Source organism: Pipistrellus kuhlii, unplaced genomic scaffold, assembly GCF_014108245.1.
Source record: "Pipistrellus kuhlii isolate mPipKuh1 unplaced genomic scaffold, mPipKuh1.p scaffold_m20_p_11, whole genome shotgun sequence".
Classification (NCBI taxonomy): domain Eukaryota; kingdom Metazoa; phylum Chordata; class Mammalia; order Chiroptera; family Vespertilionidae; genus Pipistrellus; species Pipistrellus kuhlii.
In genome coordinates, this window is record NW_023425416.1 from 20,285,678 (window position 1) to 20,309,107 (window position 23,430).

The 23,430-nt window shown below is 42.3% G+C and overlaps 1 protein-coding gene across 9 annotated transcripts in view; it reads right to left on the reverse strand.

Moving 5' to 3' along the window:
* Positions 1-23,430, reverse strand: part of ATP2B2 (ATPase plasma membrane Ca2+ transporting 2) — a 363,792-nt gene that overhangs the window by 202,665 nt on the left and 137,697 nt on the right. The window contains exon 3 of one of the 9 annotated variants that reach the window (XM_045579173.1): positions 7,176-7,267. The exons of the other annotated variants lie outside the window; for them this stretch is intronic. The gene's annotated coding sequence lies outside the window, so the exon portion shown is untranslated. The remainder of the gene's footprint in view (positions 1-7,175; positions 7,268-23,430) is intronic. 9 annotated transcript variants of the gene reach the window in all.

A 23,430-nucleotide genomic window follows, 5' to 3' on the forward strand; every position in this document is an offset into this window, starting at 1 on the left:
TCAATGTATTGACTTCCTTTGCTTCCCAGCCTCTAGCTTTTTTATTTTTATTTTTTTAAATATATTTTTATTGATTTTTTATAGAGAGGAAGGGAGAGGGATAGAGAGTTAGAAACATCAATGAGAGAGAGACATCGATCAGCTGCCTCCTGCACATCCCCCACTGGGGATGTGCCCGCAACCATGCCCTTGACCGGAATCGAACCCAGGACCTCTTAGTCCACAGGCCAATGGTCTATCCACTGAGCCAAACCGGTTTTGGCTCCTCTCGCTTTTTAAAACCCAGTTTAAGTCACACAGGTGCTAGATGCATATGTCCAAGCTAGTGCAGGGACCACAGTGCCAGTGGGGTGACTGCTGGGTGGTGGGGTGACTGCTGGGTGGTGATGGGAGGCTCTCCTAAGTATGTTTACCTCTGCTGTCCCTTCACTAAGCAGCATGTTTTAAGCCCGTGCATCTCATTTTACTGTTTTGTGTCTGCTCTTGGCTTAACTCTGCAAGCTCTCTATGACTGTGGTGTGTTTGCTCCTAGTGGCAAACTCCCTCTGCTGGGACTTCATAATGTACCCTCCACCCCCAGAGGCCTCCTGGTACTTTCTTTATTCAACATGTGCTAAGTATCCACTGTGTGTTAGGGACTAGAGCACATGTGTCAAACACAAGGCCCGCGGGCCAAATCCGTCCCTCCAGGCCTTGCAATGTGGCCCGCACTGCGCTGTCATCACTGCACTCCGCTGCGTTTCCATCACAATGACAGTTTGTGACTGTTCAGTAAACCATTCGGCCCGTGATTTAGGCTGGATTTTAGATTTTGGCCCCTTCTCTGATTGAGTTCGACACCCCTAGTAGAGATACAAAGATCATCAAGACCTGGACTCTGGGCTCAGGGTGATTGTGAACACATGGATTGATATGTGTGCTCAGAGAGGTTAGATCACTTCCTCTGGGTCACACAGGTAGGAGGAAATAGGGCATGAACATTATACTTATTTGAATCAAAACCACAAGCAAGCTCTTTCCACCGCTCCTACTCCCTTGGGGAGTTTGCGATTTAGTGGGAGAGATATAACTAAACAACTAAATAAAACTTGTTATGACACATTCTACAGAGGCACATCTGAAGAGGCCAGACAGAGGATAAAGTGGTTGATTTTCATGGAGGTGGAGGTTACATTGGGGACTGTTCCGGGGAGGTGAAACTGAGAAGGATTTCTATTCTCTAATTTAACAAACAGATAATACATGTTGTTAAAATTGTGTCTAAAGTAAGAGTCAAATGGCCTTAAGTGAGAAATTCTTCGTGCATAAAATGCCTGAACATGAAGTTCATGAATGGTGTGCCATCTCTCCACTTTGCACATAACAGGTAATGAGGGCCCCAACCCTGAAGATAACTAGGAAGAAATTCAAAAGTTAACAGTCAAGGATTCTGGATAAAGTTTTTAGCATTGGGTGGGATTGTGGAGGAGTTTGTTGGTTCCTCCTAATAATAAGATCCTATAAGTTTTATTAGTGTTGACCTAATGAAAGGAAGGCAGGTCCCTTCTTAATTCTCCCACTGATCTAGGGAGGGGAACCTTCAACCCCAGGCAGGCCACGGCTGAGGGCAAGACCTGAGGGAGCTCAGTGACACCTGAAGCCCAGTAGCCTTTGACTCAGATGCAACAAAATTTTGAGCAAATGCCTACGAGGCTCATGGGTACTGGTTCCCTCAGCAACCCCCAGGGAAGCCCCAGCGTCAGGAGCGCTTCCCCAGTCAGCCTGAGCCACCAGGCCTGCAAGAGCAGGGAGCACTTGCCCAGGTCCCACAGCAGCTTCTGGCAGATTAGGCTTATGGATGGGGGACTTCTGGAGGCCACTCCCCAAAGCCCTACAGAGCTGCCCAGAATCCACTTGCAGGGAGGAAACTGAGGCCCAGAGAGAGAAGAGGGAGATGCCTGCTGGGGAGCCAGCATCAAATGAGGCCCTTTAAGGCCTTCCCTCATCTGTGAGGTGAGAACCATCTCTACTTTGCATATGGGAAAACCGAGACAGAAAAAGTGGCAACATTCACATAGGATTACAAAGCTCAGACTGGCAGCGTTGGGATTTGAACCCAGCATCTAGTGTGCCTAGTCTGATGCATTCTGACCAGTTCATAGTGCATTGTCCTCAGTGGTCACTATAGTGTTGGAAATATAGGTTATCGTGCTCTCAGTTCAAGTGATGTGGGAACTTCCAATATTCATGGGAAGTTTATTTTAAGAATGAGGATCTGGCAAGAAGGGTGATCTACCTCAGACCCCTCAGGGACCCTGGCCAAGCTGAGGGTACAATGGGAGTGATGAGCTCTGGATTCCTGTGCACTTCTGGACTTGCTGTGTTGGCAGGGACTCAAGATCTCATTCCAGAATGAAAGCTGAGTGACTGCTCAATTATCTGACCACACAAAGAGTGACTGGGGTTCTCCCATGGTCCTCGGAGTACTCAGGAAGGACATTTCTCCCTTCAGGGTGACATTTCTCACTTCAAGGCAGGAAGTGGCCCAGGAAGGGAGCCTTTTCTCCTGCTCCTTGTATAATAGATCATTGCTGGGAAGGTTCCCGGCGGCCCCAGCACCCACTTTCCCAGTAACAGCCAGCTGCTCACCTGCCTGCCATCTGCCTTTCCTTGTGGTCTTCCCCGTGAACTCCACGAAGATTAGGACCCCGGCTCTCTGTATTCCCGGAGTCCAGCACACAATGGGGCTGACAAAGAGCCTGAGTTCAAACTCACTTCCTCTTCGTGTAAGATAATGACCAGAGACCCAGACTGGAGTTTGTGAAGGCCAAGAGTCAATGGGAATCTTCTGGAAGCTAAGGAGTTTATGATTTTGAAGGACATTGCTCTTTTGGAAAATGACACAAAATACTCTTTGAGTCTATTTGAAAAATGTCACGAATGAACTGGCAGCCTGTTTAGAATCAGCTTCAAACAACTATGACGTAATTGTTTCCCTTCCTTTTGTAGAGATATGTGGGGGGCCTATAAATATGACCTCACTTGGAGGTAGAGTCTTTATAGAGGCAAGCAAGTTAAGATGAGGTCATCCAATGTAACTGGTATCCTTTTAAAGGGAAAATTTGGGCACAGAGACAGACACTCATGGAGGGAAGATGGTGTGAAGGGGGATGAGGGTAGCACACCCAGAAACCAAGGAACCCCAAAGATTGCCACCAAACCACCAGCAGTTGGGGGAGAGGCCTGGCACAGATTCTCTGCTGCAATGCTCAGAAGGAACAAACCCTGCCGAATCCATGATGTTGGACGTCCAGCCTCCTGGACTATGAGACAACATGTGTCTGTTACTTTAAGCCACAGTTTGAGGTGCTTTGTTACAGCAGCCTCAGCAAACAATACAGATGGCAAACTGTCTATTCCCAGTACTTGTGAGAGAGATGGACACGATCTCAGTGGGAAGAAGCCTGGAGTCCCCACAATTTGAGGCTACTGTTCCCATTGGGGCCACCAAGAGAACAGAGGACCACTAAGCAGCGTCTGATATCCTAGGCCCTCTGCTGGACACATCAGGATTTCTCTCCCACTCAATCTTTCCAAAATCCTCTAAAGGAAGGGCTTCCTACTCCCATTTAAAAGAAGAGAACAGTGAGGTGGGAGAGCATGTACACAACTGCAGGATTGCACAACCAGGACTGGGAGCTGTGTGGCCAGGCTGTCCATAGGGTGCCACACGACCCTCAACCCCAAAACAGACCTGTGCAGAAGAGCTCCCTGGAGTTAACGGTTAGTCCCAGAGGTTTGGGATACATTGGCCCAACCGCTTTGCTCTGTCCCCTGTATTTCAGACTCTGGCCGGGGCAGATGGGGGGTTGTATGGTTTTCTCCATTCTCTCATTGAGGAAAACAGAAAGGAAGGAAATGTTCCAACTGCCTAAGAGGATAAGGCATTTAAGAAGCCTGGAGTGCTTTTTAAAGCCCTCATTGTGCAAGCTTTCACCTTTTTCAGAGTAATTCCCATGTACTGTTCCCCCTCACCCCCCGCAACCACTGCCCTTCAAGTGGGAATTACCATCCACATTTGAAGAGGGATGAGTTGCTTTGTACATTGGTGTTAGTTATAATCGCCTAATACATTGGTCCAACATGGAAATTCTACTAAGCACATTTGTTTATAAGAGAAGATGCCTGTAATGTTTACTTATAAGGTATTTCCACTGCGAATGTTTTGGGTGTTACTGTGGCACAGACTTGGAGTAAAACATTTCCCATAAACATTCTTAGAGTCCATTAACCTCTCTCAGTTCATTTCTCTCTGGATCCTCTGGAGGGATTTCCCCATTCCTGAATCTAGGAGGTGGCATTTCTCCACTTAGGCTGCAATGGCTCATTTCCTCAGTTGCAGGCGACAGGTCAGGCTCTGGAAGGCTCTTTTTGGCCAATGGGGAGCCAGATGGCTCTGGGGAGGCCAGTGCTGCCAGTCATGGTTGCTCCTGGCTCCTGGAGCAACACCTCACATACCTGCATCCCCTAGCCCAGCCCAGGATGGGTGCTGCTGAATGCTTGCTGGCAAGTGGTCTCAACCCCAGACTTAGAAATGCAGACATAGCTGAGTTGGATTGCTGGTTCCCCAGTTTCCTCAACTCCATTTTGCTAAAATCATGGACTTGAGCAAGACTTCCTGGGTTTGAATACCATCTTGGATAAGTGAATTTAATACTTGTTTCTTCAGTTTCTCCTTTTATAAGGCAGGGATAGTGTTTATGACTACCTTATGGGGCTGCTGTGAAGACTAAATTATTAATATTTTTAAAGCACTTAGAATAGGGCCTGGCACATAACCAACACTGTCTTAAGTGATTGCCATAATTATTGCTATTATTTTTATTCTTTCCGTCAACATGGATTGAGGACCATATGTGTGGAGTCAAGATGAATCAGCTTTGCTACTTACCTGCTGACTTATCCTGGGTGTTTTACTTAACTATTCTGTGCCTTGTTTCCTTTTACTGTGAAACAGGAACAATAAAACTGCATATGTTGCAGGTTGGTGGTGAGGACAGAGGGCATGTCCTTTCATGGCTCATGGTAAGTACTTAGTCAACCCTAGATACTGTTACCATCTATATCACTGGTGTTACTATGGTTCCTGGGTCAGGCCAGGCCCTCCACTGCTGTCTGGAAGAAACTTGGACAGATCTACTAGCATTTGGGGCCTAGGCAGCCATTCCTGTGCTTTGCCTAGGTTCTCCCTGAGCACTCCCCAGCATTGTAGACCAGGAATTTTGACCAAGCTCTTCCTGGCACACCTGTCACCTACCAGTCCTCTCCCAGATGTAGAGAAATGTTTTCCAAACATTCATTAGATTGCTAGGACCCTCTAATTGTTTTGCCTCTACACATAGACTATAATTCAAACTTTGCATGGGGTGCTTCTAGGCCTGGCCCCATTGGCCCTGAGCAGGCATTCCTCTGCATGCACACCCATGTAGGGCCTTTGCTCACTCTTCCCAGCCCATTGCCCTCCATGCTCTTCTTCAAGCCCTGGACCTCTGCAAGGATGGCTGCTTCCACCAGTGGGAGCTCTGGTCCAAGTTCCCTCCTCAGCAACTGCCCATCACTCCCCACCTGCCACCCTGTTTTGTTTTCTTCACAGTCTTGTGATGCCCTGAACCTATCTTCTTTATTTATTTGGTCACCTGTTTGCTGGATTGTTGGCACCATGAGGATAGGGGTCATGTCTGTTTCATTTCCAGGGCATCCCGGGGTGAATAAAAGCATAAGAGTGACTGCACATAGAGGGTGCTCTATAAACGCTAGTAAACAAATAAACCCTGGCTCCAAGCCTCCTTCAGGGAAGAGAGAATTCATTTCTTTATATAATGAAAGAGGTTGAGCCCCACAGTGAAAATTCCACTGTGGATGCCAGCCATGGGCCTGAGAAGCCTCTCACTCATCTGGGGAGGAAAAGAGGGGAGATGTCACATCCCCCTCTGACAGGATGGCTCATCGATGGCTCGTCTCAACCTCCTTGCCCACTCACGCCTGTCAAAAGCTGCTGGGTTTAAATGCACATGTTTCTATTCTGTATTATCAAGTGATTAATATTCAAGAGATGGCATTAAATAAATATGTGAGCAATTATGTAATGTGTTTGCAAACAGTTGGGTTAGTCCCAGAGTGCTTGGGTGAGAAACAAAACTTGAGCAAAGCTTTGGTCTGGGTGATCTCCCAGGGCTGGGGACAGAGGCTCCTGGCCAGTCTGCCTGTTTGCTCCCTCCCTGATTCGGTCTGGAATTACTTATCTTCCTTGCCCTGGCAGTGTGGGATAATAGGAAGTGACTTCAGGATCTTGGAGTTGCATCCTGGCTCTCCCACCTCCTGGCTGGCAAGGGAGGTCTCAGTCTGCTCATCTGTGAAAGGGTTATAGATGTCTCCTGGGAAGTCAGACAAGATCATGACTCCGAGCTCTGACTCAGAGGATTTCTTGTGGAAGGTAAGTTGGGTCTGATGCTGAAAGATAAGCAGTTTGAGCTCTGGTCCTCAAAAGGTGAGGAGATGGGGGTGTAGGGCATGGATTTGGGGTTCGGAGATATATAACATAAGGTAAATTAGGCAAGGCAACAACAAAGGCCCTCCCAAAGGGCTTCGGGATACAGAGGAAGATGTGCTTAATCCAGGCTAGGAGCCAGAGAAATCTCACAGAGCTGCCATGTCAGCTGGCTCGGGAAGGCTGAGTGGCCCAGAGAGAGGGCTGCCCATTTAACTAACCTGCATTGGGCACCTTGCATGCCTATTCATTCCTCAAGCATTTATTGAGCACCCACTATGTTCCAGCTACTCTGCTAAGCACTTTACATGGATCACTTTTGCTTGACTTACACAAGGAGATGCTGCACTGTCCCCATTTTACAGGTGAGAGAACTGAGACTCTGTTCACTGTGTGAAGTGATGCTGTCCTCCTCCTCTGCGTTCTGTGTCTACTCCCTATGCAAACGCAAAAGGGATCTAAGGGAATTTCCCCAAAGCAGCACAGTGGTGCATAAGTAATTCATGTATTCCTGCCAGGATGGCACAGAAAAGTTTGCTGCTCTCAAACCCTGCTTTCCTGCTCGGTTGAGCCTCCATTAGCAGCCTCCCAACAGTGCCCTCTTCCCACATCTACCCCACCCCCAGCAAAACCCCAGTCTTCAACTCACCCCTCCATGTGTCTGGTTAAATGAAAGGCGTTGGGGGTTTGGAAAGTGGGGCCCATGTCTTGCTGGCTCTGGGGATGGGTGACGAAGTTCAGCTGTGGAAAAGGGAGATGGCATTGATTAGGGGTGGGTGACTTGATGGGGACTGAGTCAGGAAGGAGTAGGAAGGGAAGACAGCTGTGGAGTATCCTCTGTGTGGTGGCACTGGGCTGGGGCCAGAGGTAGGTAAGGATGGAGATAGAAGAGAAGCAGGGGCACCTTTCTCCTCACCTACCTCCTAGGGGCTGGCCCAACCAAATGCGGACTCAGCCCCTGTCCCCACATCAAAACTTGCCAGATGGACTTCTCCCCTCTCTGGCCCTGTCTTGGGAAAGCAAGTCCACCTGCTGTCAGGGGTGTCAAGCTGGGGTCTCTGTCCTCTGTCTGCTGGTTGGGGTAGCCTACCAGGGCAGGGGTGTGGTCAAGTGGTCATGTGAATATGCTTTGGAGAGACAGAGTCCCTGGGCCTAGTGGCTCAACCTTTCTGAACCTTCATTTCCTCAACTTCAGGATAGAAATAATAATGATTTTTATGAGCATTCACACGTGTGTGTGTGTGTGTGGTTGTGTAGGTTTATGCACTTTTATCACATATGTAGTTTTATGTAACCACCACTACAATCAGGACTGTTCCATAACATGCTTACTGAGTCCAGTCCTTTATAGTCACATTCATTCCTCTCCACCTTCAATCCTAAACCCTGGCAGTCATGAAACTATTCTCCATGTCTAGAATATTGCTCATCCAATGATGTTCTATAAGTGGAATAATGCTAAATGTAAACTTTTGGGATTGGCTTTTCTGATTTAGAATAATTGTCTGGAGATTTAACCATCCAGTTCTTGTGTGTATCAACAGTTAATTTTTTAAAAATTCCTGATTGCTATTCATTGGTAGATGTATCACCGTTTGTTTAATCATTCGTCCACAAAAAACATCTGGGTTATTTCCAATTTTGGGCTATTATGAGTAAAACTGCTATAAATACTTGTGCATAGGTATTTTGTGTAGACATAAGCTCTCATTTATTTAGGATACATGCCCAAGATTGTAATTGTTGGGTTGCAAGGTAGTTGCATGTCTAGTTGTGTGTGTTTTTAAAAAGAAACTTCCAAACTTTTACAAAGTGGCTGTACCATTTTACATTTCCACCAGCAAAGTATAAATCATCCAGTTTTTCAGAATCCTCATCAACATTTGGTGGTGTTCTGTTTTATTTTAGCCATTCTGATAAGTGTGTAATATCTCATTGTGGTTTTAATTTGCAATTCTCTAATGACTAATGATGTCAAATGTCTTTTCATGTGCTTATAATATTTGCCATCTGTATATACACTTGTTGGAGAAATGTTCCTTCATGATCTTTGCCTATTTTTTAATTGGATTGTTTAATTTTTTTTTTTTACTGTTGAGTTTTAAAATATATGTCAGATATCAGTACTTTGTCAGATTTTATGGTTTTCAAATATTTCCTTCCACTCTGTAGCTTATATTTTCATCCTCTTAACAAAGTCTTTTGTAGAACAAAAGCTTTTAATTTTGATTAAGTTTAGTTTATCATTTTTTTCTCTTATAGATCATGCTTTTGATGTCAATTCTAAGAATGCTTTGCTTAGCTCTAGATCTTGAATATTTTCCTCTTACATTTTTTAAACCATAGGTTTTAGTTTTACATTTAGATCTGTGGTCCAGTTTGAGTTAATTTTTGTATAAGGTGCAAGACTTAAGTAGAAGATGTGTGTGTGTGCGTGCGTGCGTGCGTGCGTGCGTGCGTGCGTGCGTGCGTGTGTGTGTGTGTTTTAACCCATGGATGTCCAATGACTTCAGAACCATTGGTTGAAAAGATTATAATGTTTCCTTCATTGAATTGCTTTTGTACCTTGTTAAAAATTGGTGTGGCTTATTTGTATAGGTCTATTTCTAGATCCTCTATTCCATTCCATTGATCTCTCTGTCAGTACTATACAATTTTGGTTTTTGTGTAATAAAGCTTGAAATCAGGTAACCTGATTCTTTCCAATTTATTCTTTTTCAAACTATTTCAGCTATTCTAGCTCTTTTACATTTCCCGTATAAATTTTAGAATAACAATTTCTATATCTACAAAAATTTTGCTGGGATTTTGGTAGGAATTGCAGAGAACTGACATCTTAACTTTGCTGAGTCTTCCAATCCATGAACACACTATGTTACTTTATTTATTTAGGTATTCTTTGATTTCTGTTTTCAGTGTTTTGTAATTTTCAATATACAAATCTTATATACAGAAATGCAATAGATTTTTCTATGTGTCTTGTATCCTATGACCTTCCCAAACTCACTTATTAGTCCTAGGAGGTTTTCTTTTTTTGTAGATTCTTTGAGATTTTTAATGTAGAGAATGAAGTTATCTGCAAATAGGAGCAGTTTTATTTCTTTCTTTCCATCTGCCTTAGCTTATCTTATTGCACTGGCTAGCTAGTAATTGAATATGATGAGAGTTGACACCTTGCCTTGTTCCTAATTTTAGAGAAGGCATTTAGTCTTTAACCATTAAATATTATGTTAGATGTATTTTTTTGGTAGGCATTCTTTATCAAGTTGGGAAAGTTCCCTTCTATTTCTCTTTTTCTGTGCATTATATCATAAATCAGTGTTGAATTTTATGAAATGTTTTTCCTGAATTGATGGATGTGATCATATGAATTTTCTTCTTTAGCATATTAATATGGTGGATTATATTTGTTGATTTTAAAATGTCGAACCAACCTTGCATTACTGGAATAAACCTTACTTAGTCATAATTTTTAGCAGGGCATAATTTTTTTTACGTTGTTGAATTCTATTTGCTTATGTTTCATTCAAGATTTTCACATCTATATTTATGAAGGATATGGGCTTGTAGTTTTTATTTTTATTTGTTGTACTGTCTTTGTCTGGTTTTGATATCAGGGCAATTCTAGCTTAATGAATTGAACTGAGAAGTGTTTTCTCCTCTTCCATTTACTTAAAGATATTGTGTAGAATTGGTGTGTGTGTGTGTTTTTTTTTTTTTAACATTTAGTAAAATTCTCCAGTGAAACTATCTGTTCTGGAGATTTAATGTTATATGTTAAAATTTAAATCTACAATTTTATTTTTTTTTGTTTCCTGTTCTTTCTACATACACACAACCATATCTAAAAGTTTTATAAGTTTTGCTTTAACCATTGAACATACTTTAGAAAGCTCAAGAGGAGAAAGAATTTCTATTACATTTACCCACAATTTTGCTTACTTGATTCTTTTTTCCCTCCTGATATTCTAAAATTCCTTTAAAAGTTTTTCCCCTATGTGTTTGTAGATGTGGGGAAGCATGGGACCTGGTTGGAAAGTCTGTAAGGAGGTTACTCCAAAAGGTTGGGGGCCTCTAGGAGGGGACCTTGCCCAAGGCGGCAGCCCCTGCCTTGATTTTTCCAAACAAGTCCAAGCCCCTGGATATTTTACTGAAATCTCTGTATCTAGTCTTTAGGCCTGACCGTAGAGAAAGAAACATGTGCTTCCTCAAGGACACTTACTCTGCTAATTGTATATAGAGTTTAATTTTAGTTCAAGCGTTTGTTACAATAAAAGTCTAAGGAGGCAGGTGGATGGGGATGTTTGGTGCCTATAGCCAAACAGCCTCTTATCCTTCTCTTTCACAGAACGTGTGTCAGAGTAATTCGTCCATTGCTCAGGGTCTGCTGGTCAGTTCTGGCATGTAAAACTTCTTTTAGCATTGCTTTAGGTTGATTTTTTTAGCAATAAATTCTCTTAGTTTTCCTTCATCTGAGAATGTCTTGATTTTCCCTTAATTCCTAAAGAATCATATCACTGGATATAGAATTCTTACTTGTCAGTTCTTTCCTTTTAGTGTTTGAAAAAGATGTTGTGCCATTTCCTTTTGGCCTCCATGGTTTCTGATGAGAAATCCACTGGCATTCAAATTATTTCACTCTGATAAGTGAGTTACAGTATTTCTCTCTCACTGCTCAAAAGATTTTAGTTTTGTTTTTAGTTTTCAGGAGTTTAATTACTTTGTATCTTGGTGTGGATTAATTTGGGTTTATCCTCTTTGGAATTTCTCAGCTTCTTGAATCTGTAGGTTTATGGTTTTTGTTTGCCAAATTTTAGAAGATTTTAGAAAAATTTTTTTCAAGTAGTTTTTCAGCTCCACCCTCTTTTTCATTTTCTTTCAGGAATTCAATTACATATACATTAGATTTTTTTGTTATAATCTCACAAAAAAATAAAAGTCTAATCTGTTATCCAGATTAGATAATTCTTATTGTCCTAAATTCTAGTTCAATGATTTCTTTTCTCTGTTCTCTCTAGTTCACTGTCAAGCACATCCACTGACTTTCTAACAAAATTTTAGTTATCTTATATTTCAGTTCTAAAATTTCCATTTGGTTCTTTTCTATGTCTTCTATTTCATTACTATGTCTTTCTATTTTTTAAATTTGTTTCAAGTGTGTTCATAACTGAAGCTTAAAGCATTTTTTTATGATGGCTGCCTTAAAAAATATTTGTCAGATAAAATAACATCTCTGTAATCTCAAAGTTGACATCTACTGATTGAATTTTGACATTCAGTTTCAGATCTTCCTAGTTCTTGGTATAAATAAATTTCTACTGAAGTTTGGGCATTTGGGATATTATGTTATGGCCTCTGGATCACATTTAAACCTTCTACCAGTATTTCATCTGGCTTCCTCTGACATTACAGCAGTACAGGAAGGGGGGTTGGAAACTCCAGCTCTCCATTAGGCTTCCACTGATACCTCCCTGGGTGGGAAGGGTAGGAGTGCCTTATCATTACTCTACTGATACCATGGGTTCTGGGGGGTGAGATCTTGTTACCACCCAGTGGGTAATGAAATCCTGACTATGTACTTGTCCTTCTCTGACACCATCCTAGTGGTGCCTCATTATAGCTTGATGAAAGTAGAAGTGTAGTTTCTCTACTCGATCTTTGCCTGTTGGGGCAAGGGGATACAGTGTTTTTTATGGTGTTTGGCTGGTAGAGCAGTTTTTATCTAAAAGTATTGCCCCTTCCTTGTGTTCATATATGCATGGCCCTGTGGATACAGACAACGGGGTGATGAGGGCCTGGAGCAAGGGTGGGGGCGGGCTGGAGGGGTTAAAGGGGAGGGAGGAGGACATTTGTAATACTTTCAACAATAAATAATTATTTAAAAAAACACACAAAAGTGTTGCCGAAACCAGTTTGGCTCAGTGGATAGAGCATAGGTCTGTGGACTGAAAGGTCCCAGGTTTGATTCCGGTCAAAGGCAAAGTACCTTGGTTGCGGGCACATCCCCAGTAGAGGGTGTGAAGGAGACAGCTGATTGGTGTTTCTCTCATTGATGTTTCTAACTCTCTATCTCTCTCCCTTCCTCTCTGTAAAAAAAATCAATAATATATATATATATATTTAATATATATATATTTATATATATATTAAAAATATATATATGTATATATATATATTTTTTAAACACCAACAAAACAAAAGTGTTGCTCCCTTTCTTTTTCTTTGGCTAGAGAGAGCAAATTTCTGTTGATGTCTTTTATTTATTTATTTATTTATTTATTTATTTATTTATTTATTTATTGTGTGTGTGTGTGTGTGTGTGTGTGTGTGTGTGTGTGTGTGTGTTTTGCTTATTCATTGGCATTTCCTCATTTCTTGCTTCTTCAGCTCTAACTCTGGGATATATGAGACAAAAGAAAGCCCAGGAACTCATTGCTATGTTGTTTCTTGGATCTGCAGATCCCTAACAGATCTGTCTTCTTTGTCTCTCTCTTTCAGAGTTTTTTGTTTTTTGTCTGTTTGTTCTGCATTTTATTTTTTTAAATATAGTTTTTTAAATTTAAAAAAATCTTCATTGTTGAAAGTATTATATATGTCCCCTTTTCCTCCATTGACTTCTCCCAGCCCGCCCTGTCCTCCCCCACCCCTCCACCCTTTACCACCCTATTGTCTGAGTCCCTGGGTTATGCATATATTCATACAAGTTCACTGGTTGATCTTTTCCCACCCACACACCCTTCCTGCATTCCCTCTGAGGTTTAACAGTCTGTTTGATGCTTCTATGTCTCTGGATCTTTTTTGTTCATCAGTTTATGTTCATTAGCAGAGTTTCAAATTTTATTTATTTATTTATTTATTTATTTATTTATTTATTTATTTATCTTAGAGGGAGAAAGAAAAACATTGATGTGAGAAACATTGATCAATTGCCTCCAGCACATGCCCTGACTGGGGGATTGAACCTGCAACCTGGGTATATTCCCTGACCAGTAATTGAAACTACCATCTTTTGATGTATAGGATGATGTTCCAACTAACTAAACCACACTGGTCAGTATAATGTTTGTTTTTTAATACATAATGTTCAAGAGTTTTAGTTGCACTTTGTGAGTGAAAGAAGTAGAAGTACCTCTACTCCATGTTCCTGGAAGCAGAAGTCCACCTGAAAACTTTTTAACAAGTACTTCCTAGCTCCCTGGAATTTTACAGAATCACCTATCTTCTTGACACTGCTAATCAAATCATATTTTCTGAAACGCTTGTCATTTCCCGTGGGATTCCAGCCTTCTACCTGACTTGGTTCAGAGCTTACCTGTCCAATAGGAAACAAGGGGAACTGTGGACTTCTATATGTGGTAATGGGTGACTTGAAGCAGAGTCCCAAAGTTGTCTATTTGTTAAAATTAGAAACCCAACTGGATTTCTTTCAGGGTTTCCAGGCCTAGCCTTCTCTGTCTCTTCAGGGGAATACAGGAATCTGAGCAGTGTTTCTAATCATAAAAGGCTTAAGCCAGGATGTGAAAGTTCATAACTTTGCCTCATTCCTCAAAGCTGCTGGTTTCTCCCGCTGGTCTGTGCATTACCATTTATGCATTAAGAGGGTCTTAAGTCTGGGTCTCATCTCTTCCCTTCCCCAGCTCTGGGATATAGAGAGCACCCACCAGTTTTGTGTGTTAAGTGTCTGGCTTCCAGAGAACAGTGACTTATCCAAAGCCACTTAGTCCCACACTAGAAGAGCATGGTGCACACCAAGGCCTTGTGACTCTGGCACCTATGTCATTTTCAAGGCTCTACCCTGTCTGGACCCAAATCTTCTCTGTATTTTTATCTACATCAGCAGTTCTCAATGTTCTCAGAATCTACATGCCCCTGACAGTTCCTAAGACCTTTGTAGGTGGACTGAGAGGTCAAAATTATTTTCCTAATAACACTAGAATGCCATTTGCCATCCTCACTGTGTTGATATATACACTGCTGATACAAAAGCAATGGTGAGTAAGTCTGCTGGTGCCCTAGTGCAAATCAAGAGAGTGTCGCCAAATTGTACAGCAGTTATTCTACTCTTTCATCACCATGCAGTTGTAGTACAAAAATGCCAGCCTCTCCTAGGAATATCCTGAATGAAGTAGGAAAAATGATTAATTTCATTAAAGCTTGATCCTTGGGAACATGAAATGGGAAATATGCATAAAATATGTCTGCTGCACAGCAAACTATGATGGGTGTTAGAGGAAAAGATTTTGTGCCAAGGGAATGACTGTTGGCCAAAGAGGGTTATTCAGACTTGGGTGTTGGGCAGAATTTTCTCAAAAAGTGAACAAAGTAAGATTACTGCTTTAAGGAAAACTGACAATTTTTGTTGCTAATGATAAAATCTTGAGATTTCAAAGTGAAAATCAGAATTTTGGAAAATTTGTATTTGGTATCATGAGCTTGATGCTTCCCAGGATGCAAAAACAATTCTGATGAAATCAGTGGTGAGATTACAGATATGATTTTTAAAAAAAAATATATATTTTATTGATTTTCCACAGAGAGAAAGGGAGAAGGATAGAGAGCTAGAAACGTCGATGAGAGAGAAACATCGACCAGCTGCCTCTTGCAAACCCCTACCGGGGATGTGCCTGCAACCAATGTACATGCCCTTGACTGGAATCGAACCCGGGACCTTTCAGTCCGCAGACCAATGCTCTATCCACTGAGCCAAACCGGTTTCGGCTACAGATATGATTTTTTAAAATCTTATATAACAAAATATATAAGCATTAGAAAGATCTATACAACTCAATGAGCCAATATTTTCTAAATGGCCAATGGATGATGTTACGAAAGCATGCATAGGTAACAGATTCATTAAAGTGTAAGATAGAGAAAATGGATTTTAATGCACAGCTATTAAAATTTATTGAGATGGCTTCAGATTCTTCATTGTAATTAATTTTTAAGATGCTATTATGGCCTGAATTGTGTCCCCTAACTCTCCAGTATCTCAGAATGTGACTGCATTTGGAGATAAGGGCTATAAAGAGGCGATGAAGGTAAAATGAGGTCATTTTAGGTGGGCCCTAATGGACTGATGTCCTTAAAAGTAGAGGAAATTGGGACACACAAAGAGACACCAGGGATGCATGTGCCCAGAGGAAAGGCCATGTAAGGACACAGCAAGAAGACAGCCCACACAAACCAAGGAGAGAGGCCTAAAAGAAATCAACCCTGCTAAAGCCTTGATCTTGGACTTCAAGGTTCCAAAACTATGAGAAAATACACTTCTATTATTAAAGCCATCTGGCCTGCGGCATTTTGTTATGGCATCTGTAGCAAACTAATACACTATCACTTATTGAGTTTGAGTGTAGTATTGAAGAAAAAAAATCTATAATTATCTGAAAGGATTATTAACATACTTCTCTCTTTACCAACCACATATCTCTGTGAGGCTGGAATTTCTTCATTTACATTAACCAACACATCATATAGCAATAGATGGAATGCACAAGCAGATGAGAATCCAGCTGCCCTCAATTAAGTCATTAAAGAGATTGGTAAAAATGTAAAACATTACTCTTCTCACTAATTTATTTTTGTTTTGTAAAATAAAGTTATTTTTCATAAAATATGTTATATATAGTACCATGGTGAGTTTATGACTGATATTTTAAGTGGATTAATAAGTATTAAAACTTCAGTTTAAATTCTAACATGGTAAATATGCAAAGTATTCACATAAACAAAACTCTTTGTTGTTCTCAATCATTTTTAAGAATATAAAGGGTCCTGAGACAGAAAGTTTGAGAATAACTGATTGAGGTCAGTGTTTCCTAAACCTGGATCAATTAAATATACTGTCAAGATGGTTAGTAAATGGCATCATGGCCAGGAATGTTCCCAGCAACAATGTTTGCAAGAGCTGAACCCTGGAAACAACCCACATGGTTGGGTTCTGTGGTAGCTTCATGCCAGGAAATATTATATAGCATCAAGAATGCATCAGCTACAGCAGCAGCCACCACATGGATGAGTCTGAGAAACAATGTTGCCTGGAAGAAGCAAGTCTCAAAGGATTGCAAACTCTGTAATGCTATTTCAAAGAACGAAAACAAAAGCAGAACTAAATTATAGGTAGTGTAAGCATACACCCACGAGACAAAAATGTTTAAGAAAAACGGCACACGGGAATTCTATGTGCTTTCTGCTCAGTTTTGCTGTGAACCTAAAACTGCTCTAAAGTTATAGTCTATAGGGAAAAAAGGCAAGGAAATGATAAACGGGATAATCGTTTCTTATAGAAGAAGCAAAGGTTGAGATGGGACACTCACACTCTAAGGAATATGCAAAATAATTGCTGTCATTCGGTTCTTGAGTTGGGTGGTAGGTCCATGATATACATTGTATTATCAAACTTACATTTATGCTACATAATTTCTTTTTCATGTGTCAAAATACGATATTAAAACATAATAAAAGATAAAATGTGCAGTCTCTGTGCCAGTAATTTTGCTTCTTATGAACATATTCTAATGGAAATAATTGGAAATGCAAACATTTTAGTCATAAAGATGTTCATCAGTGTTTTCCCTTTTAAATTATATCAATAATCTAGACACAATCTTAATATCCAACTCCAGGGGATTAGTTCAGTAAATTACTGAGCAGCCACAAAATAGAAGATTATGCATCCATCAAAAATCATGTTTTCAAATAATTTTGAATGACCCAGGAAAATTTTGTAATACCCTCAAGTGAAAAAGCCATATACATATGGAAATAAAATAGGATCTCAATTTTCATGACCCCAATAAGAAATCTATGTTTATATGATAAAAAAAGACACAATGTTGAAATATATAACATTGAAAGATATTGTGTTCTCCAAATATCAACACTGATGGAGTTAATTTTTTTTTGTTCTTCTATAAAAAGTCTCTCTATATATTCCCCATTTCTATACTAAACATGCATGTAGGAAAACATGCTAGCACATGACACGTTAATATAAGACCAGCTTGCCCATTTTCTAGCACCACTCTCAGAGCTCCATTTTCTTAAATGATTACCCACCTGCCCCCTGAGGCTGAAGTTTAGTTCCTAATAGTTATCCATCAGCCGACTCCACCAGGGGACTAGAGAAGGAGGGAAGAAGGCATCTGACAACCCCTCAGCACACCCCCTACTTCTCAACCTTTAGTCTCTGGACTAAAGCATCCCCTCAGGTTGCCCCTTCATCCACCTCAGTCTGATCCTACACAGCCCCTCTGTGCAGGGTCACCCACTGAAAACGGAGGAAGGGGCCAGGTCCCTCGGCTTTGCCTGGCTCTTCCCAGCCACCAGCCTCTCCACATAATTAGGGCCACTCAGCTCCTCCCTGGGGGGCATGGAGGGACAGAAGCTTGGACAGCTCCACTCCAGGCCAGAACTTGGGGCCTGCTAGGGATTTCTCCTTCTTGAGGTCCCCACTTTCCCACTACTTCTCATCTCCAGAGATAGAAATCAGCCTCAAAAGTCCCCCCCCCCCACCACATCTGTATCCTCCCTCTTTGAAGCCACACCTGTCTATCAGATTAATGAGGAACGACCTATTCACCTTACTATCCCATTTAAAAAATGGGAGACAGACTCTTAGAGATAAGAACACATATCTGAAGGTACACACCTAATGGTGGCCAAGTCAGACTGTGTGGTTCCCAAAGCCAATAAGTTCTACTTCCCATGCTCCAGACCTGCTGCCCTCATCAACAATTGAGGCTCAGTTTTGCTAAGCCATCTGCCACACACAAACTCAGAGGCAGAAACGCTGACTTGCAGCAGAAAGGAACATGCCTGCAGCCAGGAATTGAACAGCAAGAGGCCTGTGTCCTCTCAGGCTTCCCTGGCTGGGCCGGTGTGTGGGGCAGAGGGACTGGGGTAAGGCAAAGTTTTTGGTAGATGTGGGCGAGAGCTGTGGGTGATGAGTCTGAGGGCAAAAGCTGACAGCCACTGAAGGTGGGTGGCTTTAGACATGTCCTCTTCCCTCTCCAGGCCTCAGTTTCCCCCATTACAAGGGGTTGAAACATACAGTTTCCCCCCAAACCTAACAAGGTCATATTCTATGGCTACAGGTCTCTGGAGGTTTGCCTTCCTGGTCCGTTGGGGTTGAGAACAGCCGGTGGGAAAAGAAGAGAGGATTCATAGAAGAACTGGTTGGTCCAAGGTGATACCATTCCTAACAACAATATCAGCAACAATGATAATAATACTCCCCCTGCCCATAAGATGTAGGCAATTTACATCTCCCAGATCTCTCTCATGTCCACCATTTCATTCACAGTCCCCATTTTAGAGATGAGGAAACAAGATCAGAAAAGGAGAGTAGCTTAAGACCACACAGCTGACCCATGACAAGGAGGTCAGATCCTTGTTTTTATGCATTTGTTTCATGAAACTTCTAAAATATTGTCCCCCAGGGAGTTTGCAGGCAAGGACTATCTGAACACCTGTCCAGAGAAGGTGAAGTCCCTTGTGCCAGTGGTGAGAGGGAATTCACATACTGGGAATTTCTGTTTAGGCATATGCAGAACATGCTTCCTGTGCTTCATAGGTAATTTCTGGGCATCCCAGCTGGAGGATTTTCCTAATGCCCTTCACATGTGTGACACTCACTTTGAAGAAAGTTGGGAGGATCACTGGATGAGGAGTCCAGCCTCATCCAGTTGGCACTGCTCCCCCTAAGCTGTGTGCTTTGGGCTGAGTCCCTCCCTGTAAAGTGAAGAGGGTGGACAAGGCAGCTCCCATGGTCCTCACCATTCTGAGCACTGCCCCGGTCATTACCAGAGATGAGTTTGTCATTTCTCATTCATCTTCTGTCAGCCAGAAAGGGTTATGAATGTTGGATGGCCAGGACCCTGCTGGCAATGCTCACTGCTGTACCCCAGCCCCTGGCACTCAGCAGAATCATATTGCTGCTTATAGATTGGTGACAAGGTTCTAAGGAGCAAATCCCAAGGGCATCTTTTTAATTTTTTTAAATTTTATTATTATTATTTTTTTATCACACAGAGGAAAAAGGCCCCTTTGGGGCTGCCAGTCATTAAATGTTTAGTATGTGTAAGAGTTTGCACTCCAAGTGGGTTAAGGAACCCACTTACTCCTCATAGTGATGCTAAGAGTTCAGAGATGCTGCCCATAATTCCACAGATCTAACTAACCACTTGGTGCAATTTCCCCCACAGCATCTGCACCTCTTTGCCTGAGGATCTTCTCTGGAGGGCAAGTTCTAAAGAAGTGACATCACTCATCCCGCTCCAGCACCCTCAGCCAATGACTGGTGGGAGTTGGTGCACCATATCATTACCCCAGCTCCTTTGCTCCTCAGGTGTGGACACTGTGAGCTATGGGATCTCCAATGGTTCCCAGAGTCCCCAGCGTGATTGAGCCCTAGTTGCCCACAGTGGTAATTAACTTGCTTGAAAATATCTCCTCTTTTATGTCTCACTTCCCCATTTCCTTATCAGCATTCCCGTGCCTCCCACATAAATTACTTGCACTTGAATTATTGTCCTGTGGTCTGCTTCTGGGAGAATGCAGCCTGAGAAAGGAAGGCACTAATATTATTCCCATTTGATGGGAATGAAGCTGATGCTCAGAGAGAAACAACTTTTCCAGGGTGACATGGAAAGTCCAGATCTGAGCTCAGGCCCAATTAAGCTTAGACTTTTTGTTTTAATAATCACATATGCCAGGAAGAAAGAATTAAGAGTAAGACTGAGAGTCAATGGTCATGGAGGCAAATTAACTCATTCATTCATTCGTTCATTCATTCATTTAGGTCTCTTTATTGAAATTAACTACTTGTCAAGCTTTGAGTTGGGTCCAGGGCGCACACTGTTTAAATGCACTGGCTCTGGAATCTTAGGAGCCTCAGCTCAAATCCAAGCTCTAACCATGTACCAGCTGTGTCGTGGGTGAGCGATTCAACTTTCCTTACCTCTGCTCTGCTATCTATCGAATTGAGGACCACAGTAGTACCTACCTCACAGACTGTTGGGAGGGAAAACAGACTTACATGTATAAATAAGTGGTCAATATGGTCAACTATAAAATAATGTGATGACAGTGCTGAAAACTGGAAAGTGATATGTGGCAGCAATATTATCATTTTTAGCATGTTTTATCACTTAGGCCAGTCCACAGTTATAATAAATAACTGTGAGTTGCATTGGAGTTGAAAGTTTGCATATCCCTCTACTTTTCCTTTCTTCCTCCATCCTTTTTTTCCTTCCTTCTTCCCATCCACCTAACCCCTGGCCTCTGCTCCTTGCAAGACCTTGTTTGAGCACTGGGACACAGATATGACAAGACTCTGTCCCCAGGGAACTCTTGGAGCCTGTAGGAAATGGGGAGATAGACAAGGGAACTAACTGTATAGCTCAGTGTGGTGAACAAAAGCCAACAAAAGTGCATGACCTTGCCCGGTAATGTTATAATTGAGGTGAGGAAGCCACATAGTTCAGAGGTTAAGTCACCTGCTTAAGGCCACATACCATGTTGGTCTGACCCCAAATCCTATATGATTTCTAATATCATGCTATGTGGTTACATTCTGTTAAGAGGACCAAGGAGTCCATAATAACAATGACTTGTATTGCAGGACAGGTTGGGGACTCAGCCCAAGGGAGAGTTTTGTGGCTGGCTACCCACAGAGAACAGGGCTTCTGAAGTCTAGAAACTCAGAGGCAGAAATGTTGAATGAGCAACTGAAGAATTGTGAACAATGTGAAAGCAATAAATATTTATCTCAAAGGGGAGCTGATAAGACATACTGACTTTTCTTCTGTGACTTAGAACTTAAGCAAGTAGCAGAGATGGGACAAGACACTACTGAATAAGGACTACACTGGAACTTAGAGCATTTTACGTTGCTGTAGGCTATTGTTTCTCTTTTCAGTCACTTCAATATTAACTCAACTACAGAACAATACTTTTATTTTTTTCCTTTGTAGATTCTCATTCCATAGATTAGATTTTTTTCCCCCTTTGTTTTCAGAAGCATACTTTTCTCTATGTGGTTCTTTTTTCCCTAAAAAAAAAAAAAAAAGGATCCACTATAATCTGAGGTATAAGGACTCTTATCCTTTTTAGACGGACACATTCTCAATGGAGTGCTCCAATGAAAGTCTATAGAATACATGTGCTGATATTAAAAAAAAAAAAATTCATTTTGCAGGCAGCCTGTTAAGACTTAACATGTCCATTCCAGGAACCCAGGCTGTCTGGGCACCCACATCACATACTCTTCTGATTATGGAGAGGATCAGTGTCACCCCAAAATCTACCGAATTAATTTTAAATAGTTTTGAATAGTAGGAAATCTATTCTGGGTGGGGTCATGGTGCGGACGAAGGGAAAGCATTCGCAGTGGCTCTGGGAGAGAAGGAAGCTGTCGTGCACAGTAGCCAAGGCCTGACGCAGAGCAGATATCTCAACCAGCCTGGCTGCCGGCAGGATGGGACTCAGCCTGCTGGTTCTTTGGCTGAAAGGGGCAGTCTGGCTTTTCTTGACTTGGGTCAAGCAAGTTTAAGGCTTAGACAGGGCTGAGGTGGGTGGAATGCATGTGGACCCTTTCTACCCCATCCTCTCCTGTTTATGGCTTTTCTCCCTGGACTGGGCAAGGCAGTGGAAGTGTTTCATTAAGAGGACTCCAGCCAAAGGCAGCCAACAAGCAAAATCCCCCGAATGACAATGCAGATATTTTATACTCCTTCTCTCCCGCAGCCTCCTGGAGTTCAGCTCTGATTCTTAATTAGCTCATAGGACAGAAATAGATTTTTTATCAGAAATCGGAGTTTAAACTTCTACCCCAGCAGCAGGACATAAATGCTAACAATTACATTCATTTTAAAAAGAATAAAATGTATCAAATTTACCTGTTTTGTTCTGTCTCTGGTTCCAAAAGCTAACTAGGATGGCCAGTGGGGATAGTTTTGAGGGCTGGTGCAGAGAGCCAGGCTGGGAGTGTCCTAGTCCTGTGGCCTCAGGTGCGGCTTAGTTTCCGCCCCTGTCAAATGTGAATGCTAGCCTCTGCCTGGGCTGCTGAAAGCAGAACATGAGGTCCAGGCTGGGCAAGCTCTCTAGAGCCCTCGGCAGACGGAAGTTAAGAACATTAACATTGCTTTTGAACAATGTCAAAAGTTGCATAAGAAGGGTAGCTGTGCTTATCATGGGGCCTGGTTTTGGCTTTCTAGAGCAATCCTGCAACAGCATTTCTGCAGCCAGAGAGGGAACACCCTTCCCACGGCTGCCACCTCAGAGCTGGGTGGTGACTCATAGCGCTAGCAAGGGGCGTGGGCAGGAAACCACTTAGGCATCACCATGGAACCTGACACATTTGCCCCTGTCGAGCTGCTCTGTAAAGAAAAATGTAAGGTGAATGGGGCATGGAGGGAACAGCTTTCATCAGCTGAACTCCCTCACTGTCAATGCCACTGGACGCAAAGAGCCTAAAACGTGTGCTGGCACTGGCTCCTGGGGTGGGAGACAAATCCCACCTTGTGCGTACTCCCTTCCCTTTCCCAAGTTCAAAGACTCCTCAAACACTGAACATCAGAGAAGTAATACAGTCCCATCCACTTTGAATACCAAGCCCTTTATGTGCTTTGCTCTATTTGATCCTCAGAACTACCTGTTCTCATGCCCATTTTACAGATGAAGAAACTGAGGCTGGAAGCAGGTCACACAGCTCCTGGAGGCAGAGCTGGAATTGTTTCTAGTGCTCTGAAACGTTCCAGGAGATTCCCCAAAGTGGTGCCTGAGGGCACTTGAGAAGCAGGCAAACGTTCCAGAAATGCAACTACTGGGTCACGACAGCTCACAGCAGAGGCGTTCATTTTTGGCAGCTGTTATTTTTTCATTTTCATTGATATTTTCAGAGA